At 33.2% G+C, this 19,939-nt stretch overlaps 1 protein-coding gene across 1 annotated transcript in view; it reads left to right on the top strand.

The window, feature by feature from the left end:
* The window catches only part of LOC143067416 (uncharacterized), a 60,610-nt gene that overhangs the window by 28,224 nt on the left and 12,447 nt on the right, over positions 1-19,939 (top strand). The gene's annotated exons all lie outside the window — the stretch shown is intronic.

The raw sequence follows: 19,939 nt of genomic DNA, 5'->3' as shown, positions 1-19,939 counted from the left end.
CAAATTCCCCATTTCCATTCTCAATTTCGGATGTAAGAATGCGGCGGAATTATACATGTTTTTAGCTCAGCCCTTTCCCTAACCTTGGATAGTTGTTTAACAGTGTAAAGATTGTTGCCAATCTTTAATTTAAAAACAATATCTTTGGTTTCTGGATATTAAATGATGACTAAACAACTTTTAAAAGTATCAGAGATTATTATTATCAATAATAATAAATACAAGTAAATGAAATACAATAGATTAAAACGTTTGAATGTGTTTTTCGTGAATGCGTTATTACCTCTTGTAATCTTTCAAGCTTGGTTCAAATTCGTTTCGTTATAAGAAAAATCCGGTTTTTATAAGACTTAGCACGCCTTATCCTTGCGTGTAAGAATATAGTCCGTAGCCGGTCAAGGTTAAATGTTATTCTTAACGTTATCGAGAATGTAAACATAGAATTATATTGAAGGAATGGACAATTTCATCCGACTTTACACCGATTTAGGAATATAAAGCAGGTAAAATGCAGTTACTAATGAAATGTAGGATTAATAACAACTGAAAAACAAATGATGTTTTCCGAATGCCACATGTTGGCGGAATTTCGTAACGCAAAATAGGAAACTGTCAATTTTGCCGGGAACAATATTTTCGGCTAAACAAAACTATGAAACTATAATTAACGTTCATAACACTGCCCTCCGTCAAATTAAATTTCGTCTCGAAATTACAAAAAATATTAAAAGTGATATTTTCTCAAATTAAAATAAAGCGATTTTTACAAGCACCTGCCGTGGAGCTTATGAATACATGTATACAAGTAAATTGCAAATTTTATATATGCATATAAATATTTCCGGTCATGTCTCAATTAATTGGATATCAGGATATCACGACACGTATTATTGGTTATGTTAACAATTATATCAATGAAAATAAACACAATTTATATACAAATAAATGTTAAGTATGTAGAAAATTAAAAATGTTCACATCTTCTTTTTGGCACCACAACCACACTTCGTATCCTTTTGTTAGGTTCCTGATAACTCCTCTTTCTATCCTTTCTTCTTTCTTCCTTCTCGCTCGTCTGGTTTTCTTTATTTTTCTGGTTTTGTACATGTAGTTCTGCTTTAGTTTGATTGAGTTCAGATTTTAAATTCTTTTTGGTTTCTTCCATCTTATTTAAATAATTTTCAAATTGATTTCTCTCTTTGACTAATGTGTCTGTTAGATTTGATATCTCTTCTTTAAGAGTAAAAATAGTTTGATCTTCTTCTGTCATTTCAACAATCACAACTTCCTCTGAATATTCAGGTACAGGTTCAATATTTTCTTCAAAAGGTATGTTACTGGGTTGAACAGAAGTATATTCTATTGGTATGAGTTGACCATTGGGACTTATGTCCAGCTCAAATTTCTTATCGGACTCTATACAATAAACTTTATCGGATAACATTGTATGACAGGAATTAACAGCACTAATATGCTTAGGGAAAGAGCTTAAATGTTTCTCCCATTTAAATTTGTTGATGGCTCTAAATTTACACAAAACACAAAAATATGGTACATCATTCTCTGGTAAATGTCTTTTTAAAAAATGATCCACAGCATTTTTCCTTTTTCCTTTAAATTTACAAAGGGAACACTGTAGGAAAACCATTTTACTGAAAATACATAAAATTAACAAAATGTTTATAAATCTTAAGCTATATTTCTATTATCATATCAACTTATAGTACATGTACATGTACAAGCTGATTAGTATTTTATGAAACTCTTGTCAATCAGAAGTACAGGACTTAAGTCTGTCAAAATGAACTATTTCAATTTTATTCTTATAAGATATTTCATATACCACAGGACTTAAAACTTTTGTAACCTTATATGGACCAACCCAAGGTGACTTAAATTTTTTATTAATGTTTTTATCAAATTTATAGACAAGGGACCCAACTTTATATTGACTGTGGAAAATCCTAGTATCGTGATCACGCTTCTGTCGTTCTGCATATGATTTCAAGTGATTGCGTGCAATACTGTAAACTTCCATCATCTTAGCTCGTAATCTGGTGATATACTGATCCTCGTTGTCGTAATCTTTTTCCTTTGGAAAAGGAAATAAAATGGAACTGGAAATGTTGATTTCCCTTCCCAGCATCATGAAATTAGGGGTGTGTCCAGTTGCAGGATGTGGACTACTTCTGTAGGCTGATAAAAGAAGATTTATATACAAATCCCAATTATTAGCATTAGAATTTATGAAACTTTTTATCATTCCAGCTAATGTTCTATTAAATCTTTCTATCATTCCATTTGATGATGGATGATAGGCTGTGGTCCTAGTCTTGGAGATTTCTAGTAGTTTACAAACTTCTGCAAATAACTGGCTCTCAAAATTCCTTCCCTGGTCAGTATGGATCTCCAGTGGTGCTCCAAATCTGGCTATAAATTCCTGAACCAATTTCTCTGCTATAATGTCAGCATTTTGATGAGGAATTGGGTAGACTTCCATCCATCTGGTAAAATAGTCGCCTATGACTAAAAGATATCTATTCTTGTTTTTGGTAATAGGCAAAGGTCCCATTATATCAATTGCTATGCGATCCATTGGATTACCTACTCTGTAATCCACCAGAGGTGCAGTTGGCTTTCTTGAAGAATTTTTCAATCTGTTACAAATCTGGCACATTTTAATGTGAGATGTTACATCTTTTCCAATTCCATACCAGGTGAAATTTTGCCTCATCTTGTCTTTTGTCTTTGCAACTCCTAGATGTCCAGAAAATGGTGTATCATGACAATTTATCATGATTTCCTTTTGAAGAATGGCTGGAACTATTAGCTGTAAATTGTATTTGCCATCTTCGTCTAAAATCCATTTTTGGAATATTACACCCTCTACAAGTACTACATTCTGCCAATTCAACCAGTAACGCCGTACAGCAGGGCTCAAACTTGCCGCCTTATCTCTATCTGGTATAGAACCACTACTCATCCATTGGTGAAGGATTTTTAGATTTTCGTCCTCTTTTTGAAATACAGACATCTCCTGATTAGTATACTTGGCTAACCACGTTCTGTTTGTACCTGGATTTTTGTAATGTTGTTGTCTGGTTGTGACCCTTATTTTACTCTCTGTGTCTTTACGATGATCTATCTTGCTGCTTAATTCTTTGATGTTGTCAATTTCCAACTTAAATTTCTGCCAGTCCTCCATTAGGCCTTTGCAACATTTGCAGTCTTCCTTATATTCATCTCTCTTCTGGTGTTCACATAGCTGATCATTGTAGTCCAACCTTGACAGTGCATCAGCATTGCTATGTTTGATACCAGGGCGGACAGCAATATCAAAATCATACTGTGCCAAGGACTCAATCCACCTTGCTAATTGACCTTGAGGGTCCTTAAATGAATACAACCATTTTAGTGCAGCATGATCAGTTCTAATGGTAAACTTATTGCCTAACAAATAATGTTTGAAATGGTGTATAAAAGTCACCATTGCCAAAAGCTCCCTTCTTGTCACACTATATCTCTGTTTGGTTTGATCTAACTTTTTAGAGGCATAAGCTATGACTTTTTCCTTTCCATCTTGTATCTGCTGAAGGACACGACCTATACCAATGTTTGAAGCATCTGTGTCCAAAATGAATTTTCCATCTGGCTTAGGATATGCAAGTATAGGGGCTGTGCATAGTGCTGTTCGAAGTAGGTCAAAACTCTTTTGTACTGCATCGGTCCATTTAAAAATTGTATCTTTCCTAGTCAAATGACTCAATGGGGCTGCAATATTACTGAATCCTCTGATAAATTGTCTATAATAATTACAGAGTCCCAGGAATTGTTGTATTTCTTTGGTGTTGCTAGGTGTTTTCCAATTTTGAACTCTTTCTATTATCTGGGGGTTAGGTTTCACTCCATGCTTACCAACAATATGCCCTAAATACAAAATTTCTTTCTTAATCAAATCACATTTGGATGGTTTTAACTTTAGTCCTGCTTTCTTCAATCTAGTCAGAACTTCCCCTAGGTGTTGAAAATGTTCATCTATATCAGAACTAAAGATAATGATGTCGTCTAGATAAATCAATAAGGTTTGCCATTGTAATCCACGGAAAATGAGTTCCATGCACCGTTGGAATGTAGCTGGCGCATTACATAATCCAAATGGCATCTTGGTATACTCGAACAACCCATATTTGGTGATGAATGCTGTTTTTGGAATATCATTTTCTTCAACCTGCAGCTGCCAGTAACCACTCTGTAAATCGAAACAGGAGAATACAGAAGCTGAGTGAAGACAATCGATGCACATATCTATTCTCGGAATCGGGTAGGCGCATTTAATTGTTAGATCGTTCAAAAATCTGTAATCAAGACACCACCTAACAGTTTGATCTTTCTTCCGTACTAGGACAACATTTGATGCCCAAGGTGATGTGGAAGGTCTGATGACTCCGTTATCCAACTGGTCTTTTAAATTTTTCATCTCTTCACCTTCAAATCTAATGGGAGTACGTCGTAATGGCTGTCTTATTGGTGCTGCTCCAGCAGTATCAATTTTATGCTTTACAAGGGCACATGTACCTAATTCTGTTCTATTCGAAGCAAATGCGTCCTTATTTGTCAGCAATAGATCTCTTAATTTCTGACGATTAACTTCATCTGTAAGATTCTTTGAGCTCCTTTCATAGATCCTGCAAAAAGTCTGGCATCATTTGAATATCGACCTTATTCATCTGGTTACCATCATTTTCTGCACCACTGATCTTCCATATCTCTGAGCTTTCAGTCCATGACTCTGGAATTTTAACTGCTTCCTTATTTCCTTGATCTGTCAAAAAATCTTGAAGAGTTACACTGTGTTTACTATGTATACTGCAACTATTGGTTGATGTACCACATCTATTAATCTTCTTTTCTTCAAGGTCAATGACTTCTGATATATCTTGAACAGGATGAAGCTCCCCTAGCAGATAATTTTTTCTCAATTTGACAGGGTGTTCATCAAGGTTGATTAATCTAACAGGTACTTTACAACTGTGAGCATCGACTAATGTCCTTGCTACCATAATTTTTCTACTATCTTCAACAACTGGTTCAAGTATAGAATACCGGCTGGACAATCCTTCGGTGTCATAACCCTCTCCAGCAATAATTATCTCAGAATTGGCTGGTATGGTAATTGCTTCTTTTATCCTAACTCTGGCTATACCATCTATTTGTCTTGTGGTTTGGCATTCTATCCATTCACCATTTAATTGGAGTCCCCTCTTGCAGTTGATGGTAATGTCCTTTTCATCAATCAGGTCACATCCTAACAATACATTATCTCCAATTGGGGCTACATACATGGGCCATGTGAAAATCTCATTTCCTAGTTTCATCTCTATCTGTGCTATTCCCCTTGTTGTCATATGCTTCCCAGCCTCTGCAACCACTAAATTCCTTGTTGCCTTCTTCAGTTCTGGTCGCATGTCTTTTGGAATTTTAGAATACAGTTCCTCACTCAAAACTGTCACCTCCGCTCCAGTGTCAATAACTGCCTTGGTTTCAACCTTGTTAATGACCAAAGGAACAGTAATGGTAGCTGCCCTCACCCGATCAATGACGATATTTTTCTCTATTGCCTGACTCGGTTCAGCACTGCCAATTACATCACTAGGTGTACTCTTCTGTAATTCATCAAATCCCTCAAACAACAAATTCAAGCTCAGATCATGAGTCAATGCATCAAATTCATCTCCACATGGTCCATTCCTGGTAGTTATATCCTTAACTTCAATAATTTTATCAATGGCTGATACTTGGTCGACAGTCTCAGCCCTTATTAGTTTAAAGAATCATCTTGTGTCTCATTGCTGTTGGAAAAATCTCTGTTTTCTGTACTGCTTTTATTTTTCTTTGGTTTTTTACAGTCTTTGATGTAATGCCCATCTTCGTTGCAATTAAAACATCTTGTGGTTCTTGTTTTTGTTCTATTGTCTTTGTTATACGGCTTGTTTTGCCTATAACCTTGGTTAACATTTGGTTTGTTAAATTTTGTCATTTCCTTCTGAATTATCTCCCCTAATGACTGAGTGATCCCTCTTTCAAATTGTGTAAGTCTCTCCTCAGTTACGTGTCTTTTCCCGCCAACTTTCCTTATTTCGATATCATCTTCACCTTCATCAAAATCAACAGTTTCCTGCATACTCAGCTGACGGATGTTTCTATCTTTATTTCCTCTTTTATATGTTTCATACAGAGTCACCTGGTGGATTGCTTCAGTCATACTGGTAATTCTCTTTGTCAGTAATTCTATAGCAATGCTCTGGTCGGGTAATCCCCTTAGCATGTACTCTACACTCAATGTACTGTGAGTGGCTACGTCAATAGTTGGAAATGACCGTCTGACTAGCATTTCTACTCTGGAAGCATATTCATGGATGTTTTCTTTGCCCTGTTTCCTTAATGTATGCAATTCTTGTCTATACGTCTCTGGATAACCATGGTCACCAAATCTATTAGACATAGCTGCACATAGCCCAAAGAAAGATCTTTTAGTCTCTGGTGAGAGGTAGGAAGCATAAACCATTGCCTCATCTTTAAGTGCTGTTACTAATTCAATGGCTTTAGTATCAGTATCCCATCTGTTTATCTCTGCAATGAGCTCGAATTGCATAAAGTAGGCACTCCATGGATCTCTGCCGTTGTAAAATGGCACTCTGTTTCTTCTCCCATTGTCTATCTTGGAGTTTTCAATATTATGGTACTGTTGCTGTGGTCTGCCATATTGTTGCTGGGGTCTGCCATACTGTTGCCTAGGTAACCAGTTTGATACTGAGGAATTGTTTGGATACTGCTGGTAGTCTGGATGTTGCTGGATTTCAGGCATGATTGTACTCGTACAAGAATAGTTTGGACGATGCTGGATCTCAGGTATTGTCGTATTTGCATAGGCATATGATGGTTGTGGCTGGGTTTCTGACAATGCTGTATCCATATATGTATGTGTAGAACGTTGCTGGGTGTCTGGCAATGTTGTGTTATTATAGGAGTAGGTTGGACGTTGCTGGGTCTCTGGCAATGTTATATTGTTGCAGGAGTTTGTTGAACGTTGCTGGGTCTCTGGCAATGTTGTATTGTTGCAGGAGTTTGCTGAACGTTGCTGGGTCTCTGCATAACTATTTGGACTTCTGATAACAGGGTCAGATTTACTCTCAGTGAAATGTTGAGCATTATTCTTCATCTGAAGGTTCTTAAAATTTCTTAATGCCTCTAACTCTTGTCTCATCTTTACCATTTCTTCACTCTCATATGATTTCTGAAGGTTTTCATTTCTTAATGCCTCTAATTCTTGTCTCATCTTTATTATTTCATCACTCTCACATGATTTTTCTCTTGTTATAGTCGCTATAGCACTATCACTCTTACTTTGAGTTGGGAAAAGAAATGGGTTTGTGCTTACTTCCCTTTGAATATTACTCGCAGTACTACTAAATGGCCTGGGGCTTGTATTTATTTCCCCCTGGTTTAAACTAATAGCCTGGTTTGAGGCTAAATAATTATGAGACGTGACATCCCCAAATGAGCAGGTATCAATATTTGTAGATGCAACAGACCAAGTGGGAATAATTGGACTAGCTAATGTGGTAATACCCCTACTAAGTGAATTGGACCCCTGTGGTATGCGAGATCTGTCTCTTAAATTATACATTTTACTTTAATTGCTAAATGAAATCAAGAGTTTCAATTTACTAATCAACTTGGATTAAACTTTATCCTTGTTAATCTTGTAGTTTTTCAGAATTATTCAACTTAGATTACTTTTTGTCCTTGTTGAAATAGAAAAACAATTTCCTGTCTTACTTTTAAAACACCTTTTAAATTATGAATATATCCTTATTTTGTGAAATAGACTATATAAATAACAAATTTGAAATATACTATAAATTTTTCAACTTTGACCTTTTCCAAATATTATTATATTTACAACTTAGATTTATATTTATCCTTGTTGTAAAAGAAAACTTTTGAAATAGACTATTAAATATTAACTTTGAAATAGACTATAAATATAATTACTGGACGGTCTGGACCTATTTGAATTATTATGGTCTTAATATTTAACTTGGATTCAGATTTATCCTTGTTAAAATAGACTTCTAAATTTAAACTCAACTTGGATTAGAATTTATCCTGGTTGAATATGGTATTTACTTTTACTATATTTAAACTTTCAACTTAGATTAAAATTTATCTTTGTTGAATTGTACCCCTGAACTATTTAATTTCAACTTGGATTTTTATTTATCCTTGTTGATATATATTAAATTTTAAATTATGACCTTTTCAACTTGGATTAGAATTTATCCTTGTTGATATAGATTCTGACCATCTATTATACTATATCCTTTTCAACTTGGATTAGTATTTATCCTTGTTGATATAGATTCTGAGAACTATTATATTTTATCTTTTTCAACTTGGATTATAATTTATCCTTGTTGATATAGATTTTAACTAACTATATTATTTTATTTCAACTTGGATTAGAATTTATTCTTGTTGAATTTAAAATTGCTTAAATATATACTATAATTTAATTATATTCACCAACTGTACTATCTATTTCTCAGCCTTCGTTGAAGTGTCTTTTTTTATGTTTAGGTTTTTTTTTTATGTGTAACCAAATATCATAAAATATGGACAAAAACAATGTATGTACTTAACAAATGCGTGCCTAATAAAATATTCACGTAGATTCTTAAAATTTTCTTAAGAAAGAAAACTAAATTCGCTGCCACCAGTGTAAAGATTGTTGCCAATCTTTAATTTAAAAACAATATCTTTGGTTTCTGGATATTAAATAATGACTAAACAACTTTTAAAAGTATCAGAGATTATTATTATCAATAATAATAAATACAAGTAAATGAAATACAATAGATTAAAACGTTTGAATGTGTTTTTCGTGAATGCGTTATTACCTCTTGTAATCTTTCAAGCTTGGTTCAAATTCGTTTCGTTATAAGAAAAATCCGGTTTTTATAAGACTTAGCACGCCTTATCCTTGCGTGTAAGAATATAGTCCGTAGCCGGTCAAGGTTAAATGTTATTCTTAACGTTATCGAGAATGTAAACATAGAATTATATTGAAGGAATGGACAATTTCATCCGACTTTACACCGATTTAGGAATATAAAGCAGGTAAAATGCAGTTACTAATGAAATGTAGGATTAATAACAACTGAAAAACAAATGATGTTTTCCGAATGCCACATGTTGGCGGAATTTCGTAACGCAAAATAGGAAACTGTCAATTTTGCCGGGAACAATATTTTCGGCTAAACAAAACTATGAAACTATAATTAACGTTCATAACAAACAGCATAACATAACAACAAACTACAAAAATCAAGTCCTGACTCATCATATTGATGTTAAGCACAAACAACAGCTAACAAAGAGATGCAAACTACCGATAAAAAATCACTCACAGCTAGTTAATGGAAGCTAGTTCAAAGTCCGATTTCACTTGATAAATATAAATCCATGTTTTCATAGACAAAATCATTAACCAAAGCAAAGTCAAGGTGACATTCAAACTCATAGTTCAAATGCATTTCCGTGTTACATGTCCAAAGTCCTGTCCGACTTTTGAATGCCTTCAAGGATATTACTTATGTGTCTTTTTAGCTCACCTGGCCCATTGGGACAAGTGAGCTTTTCTCATCTCTTGGCGTCCGTCGTCGTCGTCATCGTCGTCGTCCGTTGAGTTTTACAAAAATCATCTCCTCTGAAACTAGTAAGCCAAATTTAACCAATCCTGGCCTCAACTTTTAATGGGATAACTAGTTTAAAATGTGCCCGACAACGTGAACCCCGCCTGTCAACCAACATGGCCGACATGGCTAAAATAGAACATAGGATTAAAATGCGAGTTTTGGCTATTATTTTGAAAACCGATTTAAATAGAAAAAACTGACTGCACAAAAATGTTCAGAATGTTGAGCTCTACCAATTGTCCATAAATGTCAAAATTGTCAGACGACTTCTTATAGCAGTTATTGCCCTTAAATGACAAATTTTACCATTTTTTTCATTTTTGTCTATTATCTTGAAAACAATAAAAGATGCAGAGAAACATTAAATAGCAAAAATGATTAGCAAGACAAGTTCTACAAAATAAGTTTAATGTCGAAATCCTCAGCTAACTCCTTATTAGAGTTATTGCCCTTTGATGATGATTTTCCAATTTTTTGCGTTTTTGCCTCATATCTTAAAAATTAAAATAGATAGATAAAAACATAAATTAGCAAAAATGATCAGCAAGACAAGATCTACAATTCAGACAACATGGAGGAAATCGTTTGACGACCCTTTATTAGAGTTAATTATTGCCCTTTAATGACAATTTTTATCATTTTTTGGGGTTTTTGCCTTAACATTATAATAGATTAATAGACTCTTTTAATCACAAAAATGATCAGCAAGGCAATATCTACTAACAAGTCACATTTCGCTTATATAGGTAATTGCTGTCACACTTCAAAGGAGTGATTATCTAGTCGCTTAATTTACCCTCTTTTGTGTTTTGAGCAAAAACGTAAGAAGATAGTCAGAAACTAAACAGATTAAATGATCAGCAATACAAGATCAACAAAACAGAGAATTTTGTCATGAAGTCTATTCTCATCTATAATTTTGAAGAGTGTCATTTGTTGAATATGCACATATACATGTACCAAGGTGAGTGACACAGGCTTCTAGTTATTAAAGTGTCCACCATGATGCACATGGTATATGTCGTAAATAAGTATGGAATGTCTGTCTGAAAGTTTAATGTCACACACTTTTTATAATATCAGGAAAACAAGGGGTTGGGCTAGGCTATTATTTTATGGGCTATATATTGTTTATAGAATACAATAGAGTGACTGAAGATTCCAAATGTATATTCAAACTCCTTAAGTGGAAGACAAATTGAAAACGCCATGGCAAAAAAACCAAAAACAACAGTCTACAAAACACAACATAGAAAACTAAAGACTGAGCAATACTAACCCGCTTAAACACGAGGTGATCTCAGATCTCTGGAAGGGTAGGCAGATCCTGCGCCACATGTGGCACCTATCTTGTTCCAAGGTTAACATGTCTATCACAGACCTTCACCTAATCTCAAGGTTATCTGTCTGGGATATTTTACATGATATTTAATTAACATTAATCCATTATTGGACAAACACAGTGAATAATATATTTTATTATATGACTATAAATTTTCTGTTTTCTCATTGGCTAAAAGCATAGGAAATCCTCTTTGATAAAACATTATATTCACCGCGTCAAAAATCACGAGAGGTTAATATAAGATTTGGAACAACGTCCGTGTACCTAAATATAGAAACGGGGAATTCTTGTTAGCTATTTAAGGGATGTATAAATAATATGGTTTTTAATTGGAGGACCGAATAAATATCAACCAATCAGCGCTCTCGACATAAAATCGTTTCGATCTAACAGACGACAGTTACATGTTTCCGGCAACAAAGTATGGCTGTTGTATTCAATATTGTTCATGTTTTGTTCTTTAAAAATTGAAATGATACAATATTCTTCTAGTTTTAATTATGCAGAATTAAATATGCCTAAAAATCAAACCCAAGCATAAAATAAAAACAGTCTAGGCAAAATACCATCTAACCAAGGATATGTTTCACAATCTAAAAATATGAAAATGACACTGAAAACTAAAGAGTCATATAATAAAGCAATTGTTGACTTTTGATATCAGTTGATACAATGATTTATCAACCCCAGATGTGATATTCATCTCGGCCGTTGGCCTTGGTGAATATCACATCTCTGGGATTGATAAATCATTGTATCAACATTGGCCTTGGTGAATAGCACATCTCTGGGGTTGATAAATCATTGTATCAACCTCATCAAAAGTCAATAATTGTATAATATAGAAATAAGAAGATGCGGTTTAAATGCCAATGAGACAACAGTCAACCAGAGACTAAATGACATAGAAGTTAAGGTCATTGTATGGCCTTCAATAATGAGCAAAACCAATTCCACATAGTCAGCTATAAAAGGACCCGAAATAACAAATGTATAACCCCGTTATTGCTGAAGGTGCATTGAAATGAACAAGGAATTATTGACAAATTGAAGGCCTCTCTTGATTTTTGTCTCGCCTGCAACGAAAGTTGCAGTATGCGAAACATAGAGATTACTATCTGGCGGAGGCGGTGTAAACAAATTGTATAAATCTTTATATTTCAGAAGGTATTAGACCTGGATGCTTTATATCTTGTATGCAGATACCTTATGTTTTGAAGTTTTCATCTGTCATATGTCCATTGTCCTTGACCTCATTTTCAAGGTTCAGCGACAGGATTGTGGTAAAACACAAATTTTAGAAACATCTCTTTGTACTAGGATTTTTATTTTATAAGTATGATATGATGTTGCAAGTTGATTCTCAATGTCAAATTTGCAGATAAAACTTTGTTGCAACTTTAAGGGGAAAAGGGAGATGATACCAAGGGGCAATAAAAAGTCATAAGTCCAATATAAGCAGACAACATTAGATACATTGTTTTTTTAATTGATTCTCCTGACATGTTGCTTCAATATGCTGTTCTGTATCTTTAAAGTTATGGTGTTTTTATTCTTCAGATAACTTCTGTTATGTGTGCCTCACCATTCTCTCAATTTTAGACGAGTTTGTGTACTAAAATTTTAATAAGACCCAAACCACCTATTCTTGGCCCTCATTTCTATCCACGTTAAAATTTTCACTTCCAAATATTTTATAAGGGGCTGGATCAAAATACCGTTATTGTCAAGCCTTTGACTTTTGTCGAAAAAGCGAGACATAGCAATCCTACATTCCGTCGGCGTCGTTGGCGGCGGCGGCGTCCACAAATATTCACTCTGTGGTTAAAGTTTTTAAAATTTTAATAACTTTCTTAAACTATCCTTGATTTCTACCAAATTTGGACAGAAGCTTGTTTATGATCATAAGATAGTATCCAGAATTACATTTTGTAAAAAAAAATCCTGTTTTTCCGTATTTATCTTATAAATGGACTTAGTTTTTCTGCCAGTTAACATTGCATACAGTCTGCAGTTAAAGTTTTTAAAACATTTATTAGATTCATAAGCCAACCTGGATTTTTACCAATCTTGGACAGAATCTTTTTACAATCAAAAGATAATATCTAGAGGATTTTTTTTTAATAATTTTACCCCATTTTTGTTGTGCCTGCGACTAACAACAAAAGTAGGCAAGACACTGGGTTCCGCAGAACCCTTATGAATTTTGTTTGGGTAATATCCTTTTTGCATGACTCTGTTTTATACATCTCGCTTTTGTGTTATTGTGCTATGGTGATTTTTATTCCCCCGCAGTAGCGGATGGGGCATTTAGTTTTACCCTTGTCCGTCTGTACATATGTACGAACGTAAATCCGTACGTCCCAAAATTGGTTTCCGTTCTCTAACTTGAGTTTGCCTCAACCAAATGTTATGAAACTTATACACAATGCTTATTACCACAAAACACAGATCAAGTTTGAACTATGGTGGCGTCACTTTAACCAATCTAGAGTTATGTCCCTTTATAAATGGGAAAAATTGCAAAATTTTTAGTTTCCGTTCTCTAACTTAAGTTTGCCTCAACCAAATCTTATGACACTTATACACAATGCTTTTTACCACAAAACATATATCAAGTTTGAAATTTGGTGGGGTCACTTAAATCATTCTAGAGTTATGCCCCTTTATAAATGGAAAAATTGCAAAATTTTTAGTTTCCATTCTCTAACTTAAGTTTGCCTAAACCAAATGTTATGAAACTTATACACAATTATGCTTATTACCACAATATATAGATCATGTTTGAATTTTGGTCGGGTCAAATTAACCATTCGTGAGTTATGCCCCTTTATAATGAAAAAAAAAAGTTTCCGTTCTGTAACTTAAGTTTGCCCCAACTAAATATTATATAAACCTACACAGAATACTTATTACCACAAAACTCAGATCGAGTACAAATTTGGGTAGCCTCACTTTTATCGTTCTTGAGTTATGTCCCTTTATAATGTTGTATGCAAGCGGGGGCATCATCTGTGTCCATGGGGACACATTCTCCATTTATTTGTATTCTTGTCTTTCGTTTTTGCTTAAGTGCTTTGACCGCAAAAAAAATGTGCAGTCGTATATTGGTATCGCGTCGTCGTCGTCCAAAGATACTTAGTTTCCGGACAATAACTTTAGTTTAAGTAAATGGATCTCTATAAACAAATAATTTAAACCACAAAAGGAAGGTTGGGATTGATTTTGGGGGTTATGGTCCCAACAGTTTAGTAATTAGGGGCCTAAAGAGGGGTCCAAATAAGCATTTTTCTAGTTTCCAGACAATAACTTGTGTGAAAGTGTATGGATCTTTCTGAAATTGTACCACAAAGTTCCATACCATTAAAGGAAAGTTGGGATATATTTTGGGGTTGATGGCGCTAACTGTTTAGGAATTAGGGGCCAAAAGGGGCCAAAAACAATACTTTTCTAATACTTTGTATAAATTGCCTATTTCTTGACCAATTTCAATGGGGTTTTATTCTTGAATTCTTGGGGTTCTTTCATATGCTGAAGCAATTCGTGTATTAAGTTTTGGGATTTTGGGCCTCGTTATCAAATTGGTCCACATTGAGGTCCAAAAGGGTCCAAAATTAAACTTTGATTGATTTCATCAAAAATTGAATTATTAGGATTCTTTATTATTCCGAATCTTACCATGTATTTAGATTTTTTATTTTTGTTCCCTTTTTAAAATTGGTCTACATTAAGGTCCAAAGGATCCAAAAATAAACTTAGTTTGATTTTAATAAAAATTGAATTCTTGGGGGTTATTTGATATGCTGAATCTAAACATGTACTTAGATTTTTTTATCATGGGCCGAATTTTCAAATTGGTCCAAATTGGGGTCCAAAATTAAACTTTTGATTTCAACAAAAATTGAATGTATAGGGTTCTTTGATATGCTGAGTGAATCTTAGCATGTATTTAGATTTTTGATTTTTGGGCCCCGTTATCAAATTGGTCCACATTGAGGTCAAAAGGGTCCAAAATTAAACTTTGTTTGATTTCATCAAAAATTGAATTATTGGGGTTCTTTGATATGTTGAATCTAACCATGTATTTAGAACTTGGATATTGGACCATAATTAACGTTGCGCACAATGTTCCTACAACCCGACCGTTTACACCAAAAAAAAATTGTGTTGTTGGTTGATTCTGTCTCTGTTATTTTTGTGGTGTCTCTTTACTATGAATTACCTTAAGGTGTGGAAATCGATTAAACAATTTTTTACCCGTCGTAAATGGTGCCCCGTGGTAAATAATGAAGGAAAGGAAAAATGGGACGGAAGTATACGTTTTTCTATAGATAAATTTAAACAAAATTATAAATGTACAAAACATGAATTATAAAAATAGAAAATTTTACTGTGTCAAAACTATGTTCCGAGTCTAGCAACACGCATCATTTTTTTTTTTCGACAACCATAAATATCTTTTTAAATATTTGACCATACGATTTGTAGTGATTTGTTCCTTTTTAAAATTGAAACAAATTCAACACATGTAACGTCGTATTTTTCGACGTTTTCATACGTTTGGACAAAATGACTACCGTTTTGTAATGTTTCGTAAAATTTTATTCCTTTAAAACACACACATGTAGTTAATAAAAAAAAATCTAGATATTTTGTACTTTTCGTGTATCTAACTTTTGTTTTGGTAAATTATAAATTACTTATTGCAATATCAGGTTAAAAACCCGCATTAGTTGCTTTGACAAATGGAATATTAACTTGGACAAAATTACTACCTCTTGTCAAACGACTGTAAAGAGAAGATTTTTAAAGAATCTATTTTTTTTAACTCAAGAACAATGAGGCAAATGTTTGTACTTTTGGTAGATGATATTATTCTCTTACTTTTTCAAGACACTTTCTGCTATATCTTCTTATAAAAATCACTTGAAGTTGTTGAGTCAACGAAAAACGTCGTTGGATATTTTTCTTATTTCAGCTTAATATGCAGCCACCGAGTCAAATGGCATTTGACAAAATAACAGCTTTAATGTTACAAAAATCGGCACATGTCGTTGTTTCCGCCAAGTTTCAGGTAGATCAAAAATTTAGAAATAGGATCACTTTACATAAGAGTTAAAACAGTTGTTCCAAAATGTAACGTTGGACATCCGTTTTTTGCACAATGCTTTGTTGTTTTAATCCTCAAATATACAAGATATCACTAAGCATACGACCACGAGCTATAGGAACTTAATTAACAACATATACTGAATTTGTTTTTAAAGTGATTACTGTTTGCTAACATTTTTTTGTTTTTGTTTTACGGAGGAAATTTCGATAATTCTGTTTTAAATCATAGGGGTTGTAAGAACGAACAGCGTGCGTAACGTTAATAGGTAAATGTCCAATTTAAAAATTTTAAGTTCTCAGACCGCATTCATTCTGTGTCAGAAACCTATGCTGTGCCAAATATTTAATCACAATCCAAATTCATAGCTGTATCAAGCTTGAATGTTACGTTCAAACTTGCCCCAACTGTTCAGGGTTCGACCTCTGCGGTCGTATCAAGCTGAGCCCTGCGAGCATTTTATTCATTGTTGACATAGTTGTTTGTTTTTAAAGTGATTAAGTTTATATAACAGTACAAGGTTGTGTACACCCCTTTTTAGTCCCCTACTGATGAAGTTGAAGGGGACTTTAGGATTGCACTCTGTCCGTCTGTCCGTCCGTCTGTCTGTCCATCCGTCAGTCCAGCAAATCAGCTTTCCACACTTTTTTTTATTTGTTCTTGAAGACATTGATTTGATATTTATTATATAGTTTCATAGATCAAGTTCTAATTTTGTTCCGGTCTGATGATTGAGTCCAGAATAATCATGGTCCATATCTAATGTTAGAGTACTACATTTTGTATATTAAACCATATTTCTGTACAAAGAGAGATGACTCATTTTTTTAAAGACATTCTTTGGTTAATTGTTTTTTTATTTTGTATAAATTGATTTTCTGAATGCTATATACATAAAAAAAAATGAAGTGAAAGATAATAATCTATTTTTATTAAGGTACACAGGAAAAATTGCAACATATGTTTTTCATATGTTTTCAAAACATATGAAAAACATATGAAAATCATATGTTTTTCATATGTTTAGTTTAAACAATATTTATTCAGATAAATCAACATTAAACATATTATACAATGAAATAATATTAGGGATTCAGAAACAAGCAATTTGCTTTTACAAATCTGTCTCCCTTTAGAGACATAATACACTTATTGAACAATACATAAATATAAATACTGGCATGCTCTGTAATAAATATATGAATATGAAAAAGGTGAAAAGGAAGAAAAAAAAAATTCATGAGAAAAATAAAATAAAAATAATAATAAATAAACGTGAATAATTGTAATTTATACAGTGTGAAATGCTTGGGTTCCTATTGAGCGATGAGGCATTAACATCAAGGGTTAAAACGTTTACTTTTAATAATATATTTTTGCACCAATATGTTTTGAAACATATGAAAACATAAACTTTAAATAAAGATTACTTTACTTTATATGTAAGCAAACATAATTATGTTTAATGACATATGTAAACATATGTTTTCCATATGTTTTTCATATGTTCGAAAACATATGTTTTCATGTCGGGCCTAAACATATGTAAACATATGTAAAACATATAAAAACATATGTTGCAATTTTTCCTATGTATATATTTCATTACATTACATGGTGTATAAATAAAAGTTGTTGACATTTTATAGATAAGTTACACATCTATATTAGTTTGTGACAAATGAGAAAAAAATATTTGGAACTATTAATTATATTTGATTATAACTTGAAAAAAAAATACATTGTATTACATCATATCTAATTTTAGAGTGTTTCCACACTTTTTTTTTCATCATGCCTGAAGATATTGATTGATAATTGGTATATAGTTTTATCATGACAAGTTACAGATCAAGTTCAAATTTTGTTTCGGTCTGATAATTTTGTGCCGAGTTATGATCCTTGGACTTGAAAATTTCACTCATATAATCAGTTTTCCACACTGTTTTAGTCATGCTGGAGGATTTTGACTTGATATTCTCTTTTTGTTTACACCATGACAAGTTATAGAAAAAGTTAGCATTTTGTTCCAGTATAATTAATTTTTAGCCAGTAGGGGACTATATGTATTGCCATGCAATACTCTCAGAATGCTTGTTTTGATAATTTTACCTATTATGTCTGTTTGTTTTGTTCGCAAATGTTGTCAATATTGTAACAAACCTAGGGTTACTGTCATACTGTTTAACTCATTCAGGAGGAGTGGACTCATCACTTAACTCAGCGGCAGTATGAAGAAACAGATTTGTAATACATAACAATAGTATTTATTTCAGTCGTATTTTGACTTCTTCTTTCAATATAATAAACATCAAAATGATACACATTTATCTTTCAGCAATTAAAACAATAAATCGGGTGGTCAATATAAAAGGTAGTTGACGGTTCAAGAGATTGATTCAGAATGACATGTTGTTCTGCAGGCTCCTATTTATGTGTTTTGGCCCTAACTATGACGTAAGAGTAAACGTCCAATCGTCCAATCAAAAGCAACGTTTCTTACGTCTTTTGGCTTGAAACGTTCAAGAGGACAATCAGATTTCGTTATTATTAAATAAATACTCCTTATTGGCTTGTCCTCATTTTGTCCTTCTTGTCCGAATTTTATTTAAAAGCGAATAAAACCAAAAGGACATTTCTACATAATGCTATATTTAAACGGACAGTAAATTCCTTTCTCGATACGGCGTATGAACTTGGGTGTAATTTACATAACCTTACGCATTAGATATAATGCTTAAATGAGATCAATGAAAACCCTGTTCTATCATAAAGACAATGTTAATGAAAAGGGAGGCACAAACATAATAAATACGCAATTTATCTGCATTGATAAAGTGTTAACTTAAACAAATAATAATATGAGATCGCAAAGTGAAAGTACAGAACGGTGTCATGGCAGATGTAAACAAGTTGAATCTCACGACGATATTTGTCAAAATAAATCACTATATGACAGGATAATCAAAGTATTACATAGGTAAACATTACCAAGATATACATATAAAACTGACCCTTATCGCTTGCAAAGTACAAATAGTTTAAATCATGAGTATGAAAGTCAATGCATTTATCAGTGTTTGTGCACTCTCGAGAAGTTGACCACCCGGCAATATTCAAATAAATATATGTCATATACAATAAATAATACGCTAAATAATAACAATAATAAGTCCAGATTTGTCACAATTTCCCCCACCCAAGTCTTAAAATACTCCTGTATTTTCTGGAGGTAACAGTATACCAGTACTTTTATTCTTTACTCAGACTCTGGATTCTTTAATCTTTAATGGAATATATTCACACTGTTTAATTATATCATCCACACTTCTGTGTCTTCAGAGAATTCATCTTTCTGTCATCTGTAGATAATTTTCACTATTACACTCTGATAGCAATTTCTGATAAGACATTGGACACATTTAAAAACCATAGAGAAACACTAGAGCCATTCACGAATTTCTTCCACTTATCTACAAAAAAACACAGTATCACTTTAACATCAAATAATAATTTCTGTTGACGCTGCAACTATAATTATTAACTTCCTTGGAAATATCACAATATTCCACCAAATTTTCTAGAAAACCCCCTCTTTTCAACCAACTCTGGGGTGATCAGTCCCTATAGGCAAATCTGGGCTACGTTTCTAGAAATATCACATAAAAACTGGATGCATTCACAACACTGCACCAATACTTCTTCATATACACTATATCTCAACAC

The sequence above is a fragment of the Mytilus galloprovincialis genome, chromosome 1, assembly GCF_965363235.1.
Source record: "Mytilus galloprovincialis chromosome 1, xbMytGall1.hap1.1, whole genome shotgun sequence".
Taxonomy (NCBI): domain Eukaryota; kingdom Metazoa; phylum Mollusca; class Bivalvia; order Mytilida; family Mytilidae; genus Mytilus; species Mytilus galloprovincialis.
Note: the sequence above shows the minus strand (reverse complement) of the source record. Positions and strands in the feature narration are given on the sequence as shown.